The 16,795-nt window shown below is 43.7% G+C and overlaps 2 long non-coding RNA genes across 2 annotated transcripts in view; one reads left to right on the top strand and one right to left on the bottom strand.

Moving 5' to 3' along the window:
* Positions 1 to 16,795, bottom strand: part of LOC308471363 — a 62,023-nt gene that overhangs the window by 2,273 nt on the left and 42,955 nt on the right. The window contains exons 2-3 of the long non-coding RNA XR_013982917.1: positions 588 to 628; positions 164 to 199 (exon numbers count right to left, since the gene is read on the bottom strand). This is a non-coding gene — a long non-coding RNA (uncharacterized lncRNA). The remainder of the gene's footprint in view (positions 1 to 163; positions 200 to 587; positions 629 to 16,795) is intronic.
* On the top strand, positions 5,791 to 16,546 carry LOC308471360. The gene is made up of 5 exons (XR_013982915.1): positions 5,791 to 6,371; positions 8,753 to 8,946; positions 14,270 to 14,491; positions 14,904 to 15,068; positions 16,239 to 16,546. It is a non-coding gene; the product is annotated as an uncharacterized lncRNA (long non-coding RNA).

Here is a 16,795-nt window from a genome sequence, read left to right as displayed (position 1 = left end):
AAGTACTGGAGGGGTTAGAAAATGGGAAGTTTTAACATGAACTAATTCCAACTCTTGTTTCATTTCAAAATGTTAATGAAGTTATAGTATCTAATCCTGAACAGCAAGTAAAGACTATCAAGAGTATCTTATCCAAAGCACTTCCTATATTATAAGCACTCACCTGTTCAATACTCCCACGTCCTCCAATCAAGTCTCACTGTAGGGAGTAATCAACACAGCTCAAGTTAATTTAGGACATTTTATCCATACAGTATTAATTGCCACTACAAACAGATTAGAGATAGCTACTTGATAAAACTCATAGATCACTTTGTTTCAAGATTAGGGGCATGCATGTGTTCTGCCCAGGGAATAGAAATTACCCTTTCTTTGCCCTTATACATAGCACACAAATTACTCTTCATGAAAAAGATACACTCTGCTCTATTTTACATTGATTTATGGCTCTCTCTGCTTGGATTTCGTTTTAAAAATGACTTATCTCTAGAATTATTTTTGGACAAGAGAAATCCTTGTTGGAAACCTGGAGCTTTTGATGCATGGGTTAGCATCCAAATGAATGACCCCATTTAATGAAAACTTACCGAGAAATGCTGTGGAAGGGTTCTTCTACAACTTGTCTTATCTAAAAAGTTTGTGAAAAAATAAGTAGTAAGAATTAGTAAGAACCGCAGGAACAAAATGCAAAATCTCCTGGCACTCAGCTGAGAACAGGAAGTTCTGGGTTCCAGCTCTTTAGCCGAGGGTAGTCCTCCCTAAGCTGCTGCTCTCCAAATGTTCTTGAACTGCAACTCTAATCTGCCCCAATGGTCAAGGATGATGGGAGTTGTAGTCCAACAACAACATGGCACCGGGTCAGAGAAGGCTGGTCTTGGGACTCAAAGTGAAGGTGTATAAGGGAGGGATTGAAAAGGATGAAGAAAGAAACAGCAGTGTGATCACAGTGACTGGAAAGGACAGCAGCTCAGTGCAATACATGCTTTGTTTACAGGGAGACCCAGGTTCAATCCCTGTCAATGCAAATTAAAAAGATTTCAGGTAGCAGGAGCTGGTACTAGTCAGAGTAGACGATAGTGGTCTAGATCAGAAATGGAGAACATGTGGCCCTCCAGATGTTGTTGTGCTGCAACTCTCATAATTTCTGACGATGTTAGCTGAAACTGGAAGGAGCTGGAGTCCAAGAGCATCTGAAGGACTACAGGTCCCCCACATCTGAGCTAGATGGAGAAATGGTCTGTCTGGCTTAGCACAAGTAAGGTTCATGGGCCCAGACAGATAGTTTCTCTTGGTGGGCCAGACAGTGAGGCAGGCATACATTCCTAACTTAAAGTTCTCTCTCTCTCTCTCTCTCTCTCTCTCTCTCTCTCTCACACACACACACACACACACACACCCCCACACACAAAGACAAGAGTGGAGTGGGCTTCCTTACGTGAATGGATTTTTAAAAAATAGATTCATCCCATTCTGTCAGAGAAGCCACATACTGTATACTGGTCCCAGAACTAACAGGATATTTCATCTGTAAAATGCAGAGCTAAAAAGGATGAAAGAAAGATCTAACAGGATATTTCATGTGTGTTAGTGGTTAATTTTAGCTGCTGCTTTTAGTGTACCTGGGCTGTTTTTTAATTGGTGGGTTTTGTTTGCTTTAGTAGACACAGGTTGTATATGTGTAAATAATACCATATATCTTAAAGGCATCACAGACTCTGCAGTGCCTCATTGTCCAAAAGGGAACACAGACCCTGGTAAGTGCTCCTGCTATACCTGAAATTCCACACTGCTCAGAGATTGGGGTGGCATGTAAAAATACGTTTTAAATGCCACCCCCCTGAGGGAGAGGTTCCTGTCTGTGTCCAAACCAAGGTAGGGATTTATTTTTCCTTCAAGTAGGAGGTCACAGCCAGGAGAGGGGGGACATCAATTGGGATCATTCAAGTATTCATTTTGAATGCTTCAAACATTCCTCAGGGTTTTTCAGATGTACAGCAGGATTAGTTAAAGGGCACCACTGATTTTTCAGGATGACCACCAAACGATTCAGCCATCTCTAAAAACAGTAGAGGTGATTCTCTCCAGACTACTGTTTAGGAATCACTACCCCATACAGATGTGCCAACACCTGTGTTTTGCTCATGAGGCCTCTCGTTACAGCAGCACTTCCTCTTTTTCACAGCATCAGCATCTCTTAACAGCCCTTAGGTTACCATTGTAATTCCATAATACAGGCAATCACTGCTGAGAGCATCATACTAAATACAAAAAGGGAGAATAATTGATAGTATTTATTTGTTTGTAATAGCCATCTCCAACACAGTGGTATACTGATTAGAATGAGTTATGAGCTGCTCCTAAGTTGTCTGATTATTATTATTTTTTCCTTTGAATTCCTCTCTGCGTACAAGTGCCTTGCGGCATCCTATCAGCAGGATCTAAAGCATGGCAGAGCTTCACTCCTTGCTTTCTGTAGCACTGCACACAGTCAGGTCTGCGGGGAATCTGTCGAGATAGATGTGATGAGTTTTTCTCAACAACAAAACAGAATTTAGCATTTTAAGGTGGCTTAGGCAGAGGAAGGAGAGAGCAACAGAGAAGCTGTGTGATGTAATGTTTAAAGAACTAGGGAGGGCGGGGTTCCAAAGGCATCAAGCTCATTGGGTCACCTTGGGCCAATCACTTTCTCTCATCCTAGCAAGATTATTGTGAGGATAAAAAGGTAAATTCCTGCCATCCTGAGATCCTTGTAGGAAGGCTGAGATAAAACTGTAATGAACAGAAATGTACCTATCTTCTCTTCCAGGAGATGCCCAGTAACAAAATTAATATTGTCATAATCTAAATGGCAGGGGCCTAGCTCTGCTAACTTCCATATTTTCAAAATAATCAAGTAGTCTACAGACTAGGAACTAATAACCCCATTCTTTGTCTTGGACATTAGTTAGTAACTAGCACATGGCTAGTTACTATCTTATGTATCATGAAAGCTATATTCACTTCAACAGTTTGGGTCTGTGCAGAATTTGGTATGTCTAACACCATTAATCAGTGTGTTTAGGTGTGCCTAAATGAATAGTACCAAACGGTGAATGGCTTTCCTCCCTCTCCTCTTTCAAGTTCCAGCATCTCAGTGGTCCATACATTTGTGGTGTGATGAGAGAGAAGACATATTTTTCTCTTCTTCCACACTGTGAGCAAAAAGTATCACATTGCTGGTGCTGCATGATATAAGAGTCACTCCTGATTTGCACAAACTTTTCCCCTTTGGGGATAAGGGAGGGTTTGCATATGTCACCCACACTTTAAAAACAAACTGCAAACCAAATGAAACCTAATGTTTATTTCCCAGTTTGTGACTAGGCAATCCATAGAGTGTTATGAAAGTTATCCTAGATGGAAGAAAATGCATTAATTCTGTGATTCTGAGAACTCACCACCACCCCTCTCCTTGGAGAAAAGCTGAATCTAGTCCACTAAGGAAACATACCGGCATACTGTAGAGACCAGCAAGGTCTAAATGGACCTTGGGTTTATTAGATCCGCAGTAAAAACCAATATAGCTTTGTGTTTCTATGATATAATGCTTAATAATTATTTTCTATTAAACAACACAAAATTAAAAATAATGCAAACAGAAGCTGTTGTTGTTGTTTTAAAAAAGTAAGCACATCCTATAAACTAAAAAACTAATTTTCCAATCATGGATCCTAATGATTGCATCATCCCGCCCAACCCCACAAGTATTATCAGACTTGGAGAAAACTCCAAGGTTAGCAGAAATACTCTCAGTCAAAAAATCCTTGGGGAGAGGGGACTTCCAAAGCAGCCCAATGAGGACTGTGTATGCTCAGTGGTCATGGAATGCAGCTAAGTACCTTATGAAACATAGGACACTGTCTCAGGCAGCATCAGACCATTGGTCCCACTAGCTCAGTAGGGTTTACAGAGGCTCTCCAAGGTTTCTGGCAGAGGATGGTTCAAGCCCTGGAGAGGCTGGGATTTGAATCTGAGAGCTTCTTCATGCAAAGCAGATGCACTACCATTCTGCTACATCCTTTTCCTCAAGAGCCCTGTCTTCTCTCACATCTGGTTGCCTTAGTTATAACTGTGTAGGAGGAATAAACGCTATACATTTTGGAGGAACTCACAATGAGAGCTAAAGCGTTCCCTGATATTACTTTCACCAGTAATTCATTGTAAAAAAAATATGTGGATAGAACTACCAGAAAAGAGATCCAAATATTTCCTAAAACAAGCTCTTTCTTAGAGGGGCTTTGAAGAAATGCTTCACTGTCACATTCTATATGTATATATATTGCTGTGCACACTGTCAACAATTGATAAGCACTAACAATATAAATAATCATGTCTACCTGAGTGTGAAAGTCACACATTTGAATATATGTTTGCATATGCATAGGGGATTTCTGGCTTTAACTCAATAGAGGGCAGAACAAAGTTTCAGAACTCATGGAGAGATTTGCAAATCTTTGAAACAGCTGCTTTGGAAAAGAATTCACCAGGCATTTTCCATTCATGTCAAGTGGTTAGAAAGGGAGCACACACTTTGCGTAGTCACAATTTGCCAGTTTGTGTCACAAGACTCTGGAGTGTGCTGCTGTAGCTTCTGCTCATCTTGGTGCTAACAAGGAAGGCAAAACAAGAGGAAGGGAAACCAAATCAGCAGGAGTTTCATGTAGAATCAGTGGTGGCACCAGGAAAAAAAAAATGAGGAGGGGCTTAGAAGAGACAAAGTATATTTTTAGGTGGGTGAGCTGTGTCGCACACATTAAGATCTCTGAAAGAAAATAGCACTATATGTTAATGACAGAAGCCAGCAAATAGGGGCAAGCCCCTTGTTTGGGGGGCACTTGCCCCCTTTGCTTCCCCCTAGTGCTACTCATGTGTATCACCCCATTCTCCAGAGCCTGTCCAGGAGGATATGATGATCAACGACATCAAAAGCCAATTAGAGATCAAGAAGTAGGAACAAGGTCACACAAGCCCCGTCTACTCTCTGCAAAGGTCATGGATCAGGGCAATGAACTCATTGAGATTAATTTTCATCTCAGCCCATGGAAAGTGTTGCAATTAATATATGTCCTATGGGCTTTCCAGACAAAAACTGATCCAGAAAACCAGCCTCACATGAAGATTAAATTTAGGGACTGAACCTGGAACCTTCTGCATGTAAAGCAGAGGTTCTAACTGTTGAGTCACAGCTCTTAGTCCCCTTAGGTATGGATTGGATCCTAGAATCAGCACATAGCCACCAGTCATTGAGTTTTAATTCTAGTTTAGGATTCCTGTTAGCAGTTTCTTCCATTGGGAAAATCCTGTGTGACTATGAATTATGAATTTGCAAATGTGATTTTTCTCGAATGAGAGGGAAGGACATTAGCAGAGTTTCCAGTCTGATTCAGTTTGTGGCTCCAAGGAAATAGCTGGGTGATCAGCATAGGTGGCACATTATACATAGGAAAGAAGCAATGCTTCATATTTCATCAACTCCCCCCCCCCCCTTATACCTTCAAATGTTGTTTCCTGCATATTTATTTTTGTGCTGAACACCTGAAATGCCAAAACAGAGGAAGCAGCATGCTGCTGTACAAACAAGCTCTAGTTAGAGCTACTGAAAATAATGTAAATGGGCATATTCCAGAGAAAGTTAGGTATGGTTCCTGCTACTGTTACAATTCTGGTGGCTTCAAGGGCAAGGATGAGAAAGATTTTTCCAAATATTCTAGCCACAACCAGAGGGATAGTGTTAGTTCCATTCATGCTGGAAGACATAATTCTCTCCTCACCATGATTTGGTGAGGATGCCCTTTTGCACACCTGTGATTAATAGAAGTAAAAAAAGAATAAAGCAGCTGTATGGTATGCATTGAGTGTAATGTGTACTTGGGTAGCTAGACTTCCATACTGCTGCTAGTTATCAGATACTTTCATTTTCTTTAGCATTTAGCAATCTCAGTGTCAAAACACAGCATTCATTGATTCATTCATTTTACTTGTATGCCACTTTTCCACACACAAATTCATGCTCAAAGTGGTTTACTGCAAAGAAACAAGGATGCATTTCAGAGAAACACCACAAAACCAATTTCATAATAACATAGCAAAATAATAACATAGTAACAATTTCATAACATAGCAAAGCAATACCATAGTAACAATTGCATAATAATGTAGCAAAGTGCTAACATAGTAACGATTTCATAACAACACAGTAACAATTTCATAATGTAGCAAAGCAATAGCATAGCAACAATTTCATAACATATTACCAACAATCGAGGAGTGGCAGATGAAGATGATGGAGTATGCGGAGTTGGCCAAGCTGGCCGGTAGAATCTGGAACCAAGGTGACCAAAAATTTCAAAGAGACTGGAATAAATTTATTTGTTATATGAATAATTATTGCAAAAATGTGAAGAAGAAATCCTGCAATGATAAACTGAGGAACTTTTCATGATCAGAGAAAAGGAGATAATGTCAAATTTATTAAGATCAGAAAACTATAATTTAAAGTGCGAGTGTGTTTATTTGATAATAGAAAACCAGATGAGGGGTGCTGGGAAGTCTTACGCTCGGCAGAGCAAAGACTATGTTGTTGGTTTGTTAATGTAATGTTTGAAATGTTTTATAAAAAAGAAAATATAATATATAGGTATACACACACACACACACACACACACACACAATTTCATAACATTTGTGTTGTTTAGTCGTTTAGCCGTGTCCGACTCTTGGACCAGAGCACGCCAGGCACTCTTGTCTTCCACTGCCTCCTGCAGTTTGGTCAAACTCATGTTGGTAGCTTCGAGAACTCTGCCCAACCATCTCGTCCTCTGTCATCCCCTTCTCCTTGTGCCCTCCATCTTTCCCAACATCAGGGTCTTTTCCAGGGAGTCTTCTCTTCTCATGAGGTGGCCAAAGTATTGGAGCCTCAGCTTCAGGATCTGTCCTTCCAGTGAGCACTCAGGGCTGATTTCCTTCAGAATGGATAGGTTTGATCTTCTTGCAGTTCATGGGACTCTCAAGAGTCTCCTCCAGAACCATAATTTAAAAGCATCAATTCTTCGGCAATCAGCCTTCTTTATGGTCCATGGCAAAACACAAATATAATAACATACAAAAAGTACATTTTGATTCTATAAATTTTAACAAGATTATATCGCAACATGCAGCATCCAATAGCAAAAATAACATGGGGGCGTCTGCTTAGTCCTAGAAATACTCCTACTGAGATGTTACTCATAGTCCCTGTCTTGCATCAGAAACATCCCTTCCAATATGTTACTCAGAATGGTCAGCCTGGTGCTGCGGAGCCTCCCTCTCAGCATTAGTATTGCCATAGCTTATTTGCATGGAGCTGGGTAGGAGGGCAGGAGGGCAATGAGGTTGTGGCTGCATGGATGCCCCAGCACTGGATTGGCAATGCTGGTGTTAGGAAGGTGGTTCTGCCCCAGCATGGCAGCCGTTATGGTCAAAAGTTATGAAATGCATTACACCTATTTGCCAAGAATGCAAATAATGTTTACGATATGATTCAATCAATGTCTACCTCTCCTAAAGGGCTCAAGCCTGGTAGCAATATAATATGGAAAAAAATTATATTAATCTAACAGCTAAACATGCAAAGGCCCAAACCAAGCAGCTTAACCCTGGCTCTTTAAAACCCATCAAGATGCAAGGTTCTTGGAACATATCAAAACAAGTTATTTAGATAAAGGTAAAGGGACCCCTGACCATTAGGTCCAGTCGTGACCGACTCTGGGGTTGCGGCGCTCATCTCGCTTTATTGGCCGGGGGAACCGGCGTACAGCTTCCGGGTCATGTGGCCAGCATGACTAAGCCGCTTCTGACGAACCAGAGCAGCGCACGGAAACGCCGTTTACCTTCCCGCCGGAGCAGTACCTATTTATCTACTTGCACTTTGACGTGTTTTTGAACTGCTAGGTTGGCAGGAGCCGGGACCGAGCAACGGGAGATCACCCCGTCGCGGGGATTCAAACCGCCAACCTTCTGATTAGCAAGTCCTAGGCTCTGTGGTTTAACCCACAGCGCCACCCACGTCCTAAGTTATTTAGAACATAGCTTAAAACTCCATTGCAGGAAAACTGGGAATTCAGAAGTGGGTGCATTCCAATAAGCTGCATAATCTTTGCTCATTAACATGTTGCCAATTTAATGGTAAACATAATGTATGAAAATGCAAACTGCAGTGGGCAAAACAACAAAGTAGCCATTGATGTGATGCCTGGAAGCCTGCCGTCTGCACATCCTTTAAACAGATCCGACTGATGTTGTTTTAATGCATCTCTTGGCACAAGAACTCCTCCTATTCAGATAGAAGCCTTTAAGCAAGAAGAAATACTTCTTGTTTCTTTTGCACCCACCTCTAAACAATTTCACAGGAAGGAAGGAGGAATACAACATGGTCATGTTTCAGCTCACCTTTGAGTGGTCTGTTAATTCACTGTATCCTAGAAATTCTTTTAAATGGTAAACCGCAGCACATGAAAAGCACTAACCTGATTAAACATTTCCTTGACAGTTATTTCCACTGGATCGAGGGAAATGTATGAAAAAAAAGTGTGCCTCTTGCTATTAATTAACTTTGTAACAGCTGTACCAAGTGTATATAGCTAATCTACAATAATGTAATGAAACAGCACTGTCATCTTCTTGATGCTAAACACAAATATTTAACTGCCTTCCACTTCTTACCCCTACATTGTAGGCTAGCATAATGAGAGGCCTCTGACAGTCAAAGCAGTCTTCAAGAAACCCTTTTCAAATGGGTGGAGGTGACCAATTTTGAGCTGTGCGTGCAGCTATTTCAGAACATGTGCTTATTCCCTGAAGCACTGTGATGTTTGAAGATAAGAACCTAGGACAGAAATCCCTGCTGTGAATGGATGTGGGAAAGTGGAGGTAATCAATCATATACTGTTGTTTGCTGGGTTTTATGTGTGCATCCTGTTAATCTAATCTGCATTTCTTGTATTTGTGTTCTTTGTGTTGAAATTGTTTTATAGGTTGCATTGTATTTGTTCATTTCATTTATTTTGTAAAGTGTGCAAAGGAACTTGGTTGATGGGCAGTCTAGAAATGTAAGTCATCATCAAAATCATCCTCCCAGCCTGCAATTGATGCCTATAGCAGCTAGTGCCAGAGGCATGAAAAATAAGTTTTGCAATGTTAGTTTGGACTAATGTTCAAGGGGATGCCCATCTAATGTACAACCAGAACTTAAGTGCCCTCTTGCCAAATATAACAAACTTAAGTTTTGTATAGTTTACTGCAGGCTGTTCTTCTTTACACAGCTGCCCAAATCTGGTTAGCTTTCTTTTAAGGTCAATTTTATTAAAGGAGAGCAAAGCCTGGTGATTGGCATTAAGCAATATGGACAACTCACGATTTCCAATGGAAGGGGGAAAGAAGGGGAAGCCTTAAAAGTAAAGGTAAAGGGACCCCTGACCATTAGGACCAGTCGTGGCCGACTCTGGGGTTGCGGCGCTCATCTCGCTTTATTGGCCGAGGGAGCCGGCGTACAGCTTCCGGGTCATGTGGCCAGCATGACTAAGCCACTTCTGGCAAACCAGAGCAGCGCACGGAAACGCCGTTTACCTTCCCGCCGGAGCAGTACCTATTTATCTACTTGCACTTTGACGTGCTTTCAAACTGCTAGGTGGGCAGGAGCAGGGACTGAGCAACGGAAGCTCACCCCGTCGCGGGGATTCGAACCGCTGACCTTCTGATCGGCAAGTCCTAGGCTCTGTGGTTTAACCCACAGCGCCACCTGCATCTCCTGGCAGTGGCGTAGCGTGGGTTGTCAGCACCCGGGGCAAGGCAAGTAATTTGCACCCCCTAACCCGTGGATTTTAGCACTCGAGTGCAAGCGCCCCCCCCAGGTGTTGCGCCCGGCCCCCCTGCACCCCCCCACGCTACACCACTGGGGCTGGGGGCGAGCGAAGGAGCCAAGGACCCCCCCCCAAAGGCTCAGCAGGAATTTATTAAATTTATTATTTGCGGAGCCCCCGCGGGCCGAGGCAGCCGAAGCCCCCTCCCCTCAGGCGCCTCCCCGCCCCCTCCTCTCCTTGGGCTGTAGGTGGAGCTCCAGATCCGGGCTTGGCGAGAGCCTCTCCTCCTCCCAGCCGGGTCCGGGGGCTTCCAGCCGTGCTCCGTCCTCGCCCCCCCCCGCGGTTGAGACTTGCGCTGAGAGCCGGAGCCAGCGGCGCCCCCTTCTGCCGGGAGACCCTCGCCCGCCCGCCGGCTTCCTCTCGGAGGGTTTTGGGGAGCGCAAGGCGCGGCGAGGCCCCTCGGAGCTCTCCTCCCTCCCAGTCAGCAGAAGCAGCCGCCGCCTGTGGCTGGGCCGAGGGGATGGCGGCGGCGGCGGGGTGCGGAGGCTGCCCGTGCCCGGCCAGGCGTCGGTGGCAGCGGCGGCGCTGCTGCAGCGGCTGCTCCTCCTGCGAGCAGTGAGTGGAGCGCAGTCGCGGCGGCGGCGGGGAGCGCGCACGCGCTAGGGCGTAAGGCTGGCGGTAGTGGCGGGGAGCCCGGCGGAGGAAGGAACTTGTCCCTTCCCTCTGGACTCGCGCCCCCCCCAATGTTGCGCCCGGTGCAGCCGGCACCCTTGGCACCCCCCACGCTACGCCACTGTCTCCTGGTAAGGGGAAGCCTTACCAGGAATTAAATAATTAATATATAAACTAAATAGAAAAGGCACCCAGATATAGCCTTGTTTCACTCCTCACTTGATAGGAATGCATCTTGCAGGCCTAATCTCACTTGCAAGGAATTCTCTTGGCATAGTACTGAATGAACCAAAGTATTTATCGAGTAGTAGGTCCTGCTTCTTCCATGCATGTCACTCCCATGAAAGCAAACATATTTCAGCTTGGGTGGGTTCCATAGCAGGAAAAATACAAAACCAAATTCTCCACTTGGAGCATTTTCTTGACAACAGGACATTGCAGCAGTCCTACAGATTTTTGTTTTACAAAAGAAATCCACATAAAATTTAAGAAGTTTTGGCAATGTCACCGGGAATGGAAGGTGCTGTTTCCCAACCCAGTGCTCATTGTTTCTCCAGGGAAGCTGAAATGGTGACCTTGGTACTCGCGTTATTTCATGAAATCCATCAGGCTGCCAAATGCAGTTAGTGAACAACCCTATCATCTCATAAGTCTTGTATGACTTGTACAAAGTTTTGAGCCCCTATTCTCCATATTTGGGGAAAGCAATTATAGGACTGTCACGAGGATGTGAAGTGGTGCATGGAAAGAGAGAGGCTTCAAGGAGTTGGGTATTGCAGGCACGTCCTGGCTGGGATGTTTGAGTGTGCAGGTTTGATAATCCTGCTGTTCGTTTCAAGCTGAGTTTGCTTTTTGCTTATTTGTTATTAGCTGAGACTGCTATTTTTTTCCCCCGGCTATGGCTATCTGACCAGGAAAAGTGTGCAGAAGAAATTGATAGATTTGTAAGCAAGTGCAGTGGAAATCATAATAATCACTTGCAGATTGATGCAAGTTCTTCAAAAAGCGCTACTTCAAAAAGCAGTGATGAATGTCCAGGAAGAAAATGAAAGGTTTGCTGCAAGAAAATGTCTATTCAAGGGAGTTAAGGGAACAATTTTTTAAAAATGGGAACTTTCCTGCCTCAGTTCCCAAATGCTCAGAGACATAATGAAGCTAACCATATTTCTTAAGAGGCAACACTTCTTCATGTATTCATCAAACAACAATGTAGATGAGTGACTTGCAAACACTTGTATTATGGAAATGATGCGTTCAGCATTGAACCGTACCTCATATGTTTGACAAAACATAAAATGAAATGTATTTCCTATCTGAAGAATTAAGAAAACAGTGTTTCATGGAAATATTTTTTCTTCCAAATTCATTGCTCACAAGCATAATATTTCCAAAGGATATATAAATTCAGTGCAGCCGCACTGAACGCAATCCACTGACGATTAGTTGTGCTTCAAAAAAATCAAGTATTCATTTCAGCCTCATTGATTGTGCCCTGTCCATTCATTTTTTTAAAAAAAAATCATCCAGTGAGAGATAATAGTAATGCTAAACTAGAATTACTGTATTTCACAAACATTTCTCCACCAGAACATCTAAAAGCATTCACTTCCAACAGTTTGTGAGTGGTTGCTTTGAAGCTGTATGTTCAGGAAGTATTGCTCTCAATCTGGATGGATTTCATTCACACTCAGTCAAAATAAATTTAAGAAATTTAAAAATGTCCAGTAGCACCTTAGAGACCCACTAAGTTTGTTCTGGGTATAAACTTTCATGTGCATGCACACTTCATCAGATACACTGAAACAGAAGTCACCAGACCCTTATATGTAGTGGGAGGGTGGGGTGGGGGTTTTCTCAGAAGGGTAGTAGAAGATGGGTGATTGACTCAATGGGTATGGTAAACCTGTTGATGGACTGTCTAAAGCTATTTTTGGTCATCTGCATACTATCCCTTGCTTTTTCCTGTAGGACTAATTGCAGTCATTAACAGTCGTCAACAGGTTTACCATACCCATTGAGCCAATCACCCATCTCCTACTACCCCTCTGAGCAAAACCCCACCCCACCCTCCCACTATATATAAAGGTCTGGTGACTTCTGTTTCAGTGTATCTGAAGAAGTGTGCATGCACATGAAAGCTTATACCCAGAACAAACTTAGTTGTTCTCTAAGGTGCTACTGGACAATTTCTTAATTTTATTTATTTATTTTGACTGTGTCAGACCAACACGGCTACCTACCTGAATCTATTCACACTCGGTGATATTGTGAGTAGACTTGAGCCAAACCACCATTGAGTTGGTACTCTGAGGTGAATTGGGGGAATATGGAGCACAAAATTATCCCCCTGCCTCACACCCTAAACTTGTCATTAATTTTCTTCTTTTGTGGCTGTTTAAAAACTTCATAGTCACAGAAAGAGCAAGCCTGGAGGCACTGCTCCACATCTCCACAGGGAGATACCACTGTAGCTTCAGAAATAAATTTGTCTCCTCCCAGTCAGCTAGCACATGCATTTTGATTGTGATTTGTTGCATAGAATATAGCTGTACAACTACCACAAGCTCCTAGTGGATGGGCATGCCAATGTGGAATGGGGGGTGGGGAGAGTGCTGGGCTTGAATGAAGCAGACTAGGATTCAAATGGTTGACCTGTATCTCTAGGCTATTGTTGTGCTGGCATGTGCCATCCAATCTCCTTCAAAGAAAGTGCATGGTGCAAATCTGATACCCAATGGATAATTGTCTTTAGTGGTGTGCAACACTATCCCTCACATATCCACTGCTGGAACTAATACATGCATGCATGTGACACAATGTGAAATCAACTGCAGTTACATTCCCAAGAAGACTGGCAAAGTAGGTGCTACTTGTCAAGGGTGTTCTTGTGCCGCGTGAGAACAAGTGACTAAAAATACGCAACGTACTTTGTTAATGTTGCTATCACCCTGTTCTTGCTAGAGCTTCAATGAAAGTGAAACTGATAAGTACATTTTCTAATCATAGGGTGTAAATGAGCATCCAGCTGAGAAGTTCCCATTTCTTGAGATGTGCTACATCTGTGGGAGCTGACTCAATTGCCAGAGACTTCCGTTTGCTAGGGATCCTAGAAGTTCGTCCTGAGCTGAAGCTGAGTGCTGCTCATTCAGCCTCATCTATAAATTGTGATTCCCAGCACTGAAATAATCGTGCGAGAGCCCAACATTATGTTTAAGTAAATTAAACTTCAGCTATGTCAGATATGTTTGAATTAAACTAATACCCATTGTCAAAAGTTTCCTTTTGCAGAGCTAATGTAAACTTGCTAAGAAGTTAGGAAGGCTCTCAAGCACAACACATCATGCAGATAGGACGGATTCACTGCCATGGTGAGCATTTCAAAAGCAGAGATTTAACACTTTGGGACACACACTGGACTGGACTGGATGATGTTCCCCCCATCCCAATGTGTGGAGGGTACATGTGAGTGTGCTGGATGGGAGGAGAGGGTCATTGTGCTCATGAAAGTATCACCCAATACAGTATGCTGGCTTGAGAAACCTACAGCAGGAGTGGGATGCCCTTTTCAGCCTGAGAACTGCATTGCCTCTTGGGAAATCTTCCATGAGCCGCATGGAAGTGCTGGACAAGGCCAGAGGCAAAAGTGGATGGAGTAACCCTTGTATAATAGGCTGCATTGCAAGGGATGATAAAGGTGCCTACACACATCTCTCTCCACCCAGGGAAGCAAGAGGTGCTATCGCAAGGAAAGGCAAAGGCACCTGAAGAGGCTGCAGAGCATGGACCAGTGAGGGGTGGGGTCTCAGAAGAAGGGGTCCAGTCTGGAGATGCAGCACTGCCTGGGAAAAGTCCTGAAGGCCAGAACTGAGGATCCTACCCCTGACCTAGATCAAAGAAGAAACCGAAACAGATGCAACATTTTAGCAATGGCTTTTTAGCTAAGGGTGGGACTTTTTATCATTTAAATACAGTCATGCAGAATATTAAAACTGGGGTGTGGAGGTGGTACACTTTTCAGCACAAATGCTTCCATCTTACATCAACATTATGCTGCACTTAAGAGGCTACAGGTGAATTGGTTTGGCATGGTAATAATCATAAACATGATTTTATTATTTATATGCCACCCATATGACTGGGTTGCCCCAGCCACTCTGGGCTGCTTCCAGCAAAATATAAAAACACAATAAAACATCAAACATTAAAAACTTCCCTGAATAAAGCTGCCTTCAGATGTCTTCTAAAAGTTATATAATTGTTTATCTGTTTGGCATCTGATGAGAGGGTGTTCCACAGAGTGGGCGCCGTTATCAAGAAGACCCTCTGCCTGATTCCCTGTAACTTCACTTCTCACAGTGCAGGAACCACCAGAAGGCCCTCTGGGCTAGACCTCAGTGTCTGGGCTGAATGATGGAGGTGGAAACACAGAGGTTGCTATGGACCAAGGCCTAGCAGTCACCATCTACAGCTGCTGCATTATTTTGTTCAAACTGGCCCAAGAATATACAAGGACATCGAAAGGTAAAGGGGCCCTTGACTGTTAAGTCCAGTCGCGAACGACTCTGGGGTTGTGGCGCTCATCTCGCTTTACTGGCCGAGGGAGCTGGCGTTTGTCCACAGACAGTTTTTCTGGGTCATGTGGCCAGCATGACTAAGCTGCTTCTGGTGAACCAGAGCAGTGCACGGAAACACCGTTTACCTTCCCGCTGGAGTGGTACCTATTTATCTACTTGCACTTTGACATGCTTTTGAACTGCTAGGTTGGCAAGAGCTGGGACCGAACAACGGGAGCTCACCCCATCGCGGGGATTCGAACCACCAACCTTCTGATCGGCAAGCCCTAGGCTCTATGGTTTAGACCACAGTGCCACCATGCATATGGTGCTGTCTCAAACTGTCCTGTATGGACTTCAGCAGGTTGCTTGCCATGTTCCTTTCAGAAACAATGAGGCCAAATGATACAGCGTTGCATGGCGCTCACTGGTTTATACTTCTTTGCTAAAATATGACCGCTCTCTGGTGCCGAAAAGGCTTTCTGCTGCCAAGTCTATCATCAAATTAAGATGTAAGGATATTGCTGCTTTATTCAACTGGATGAGCCAGGCCTGGCCCTATCCTTAGTCACTATGAATTGAGATGCCTCAGGCTAAAAGCTTTGGGCACCAGTGCTTGCTAAAGAATAAACTGCCAGTAGTAGTTGTTGTTGCTGGGAGAGAAGTGGGAATTAGGATTTTAAACCTCAGTCCTGAAATGCCTTGTGATGTGGTATCTATTCCAGGGGTAGTCAACCTTTTTATACCTACCGCCCACTAATGCATCTTTCTTGATGGTAAAATTCCCTTACCGCCCACCAGTGCTCAGTGGAAGGAGGATTCAGCTTGTGTCGTAGAACCCCCTACCGCCCACCTAGAATCCTGAAATGCCCACTAGTGGGCCGTAGGGACCAGGTTGACTACCCCTGATCTATTCAATCTGCAACCATGTCTTCACAGCATGTACAGAAAGATCTTTTGTGGTATGCAGAGCTACTCATGAAACATGACTTAGCATCTGTAGTGGGAAGTGGTTTTGGTTTCTTTGGCTCTTTTGCCCTGATGAGCTTCTGTTTTGTTTTTTTCCTGTGTGAGATAAGTTGCTTATTTATTATCTGTGAATTTGAGCCAACTGAGTGTCTTGTTATCCTTTGGGCAGGAGCTCAAACGTTCGTTGCAGGGCAAAATGAGAAAGGCTGCAATCAGATACATACCTAAGGAGGAATGTGCAGGCAGGCATAGGATTGGAATGAAATTCTTGTTTCAAAAGAGAAAGCCTTCACTGTCCTGTTCCTGGCATAACTGTGCTCCTGCTGCATGAAAACGATACCATTAATTACAAAATAGGTGGCAAATTCTGCCGGCCAAATAAAACCTCTCTCTCCCTCTCCCTCTATCCTCTATTCCTGCAGTGTTTTGCATAATTGTTATTCCTTTGACAAATTACTATAAACACATTTACAAAGATTTGCTGTTGTTTGTTTGTCTTTATGGCCAGTTAAAAGAAAACCTACTCTCAATGCTTACGTGATTTCTGACCATCAACTGTGCACATACAGTGACTCACATACTTGATGGCGTTCCAGACCTCAGGAGTCTCCCCAGGTCAGCAGCTCTCACCACCCTGGCCTGCCCCATCTGTTAATGGTTTTTCCTGGCGAGGATGCTTCCAATGCCTCTTGTTTGCCCAGATGGCGGATGAAGTGTGTGTGTGCG

Source organism: Podarcis pityusensis (genome assembly GCF_964106645.2).
Source record: "Podarcis pityusensis genome assembly, chromosome: 2".
Taxonomy (NCBI): Eukaryota; Metazoa; Chordata; class Lepidosauria; order Squamata; family Lacertidae; genus Podarcis; species Podarcis pityusensis.
Note: the sequence above shows the minus strand (reverse complement) of the source record. Positions and strands in the feature narration are given on the sequence as shown.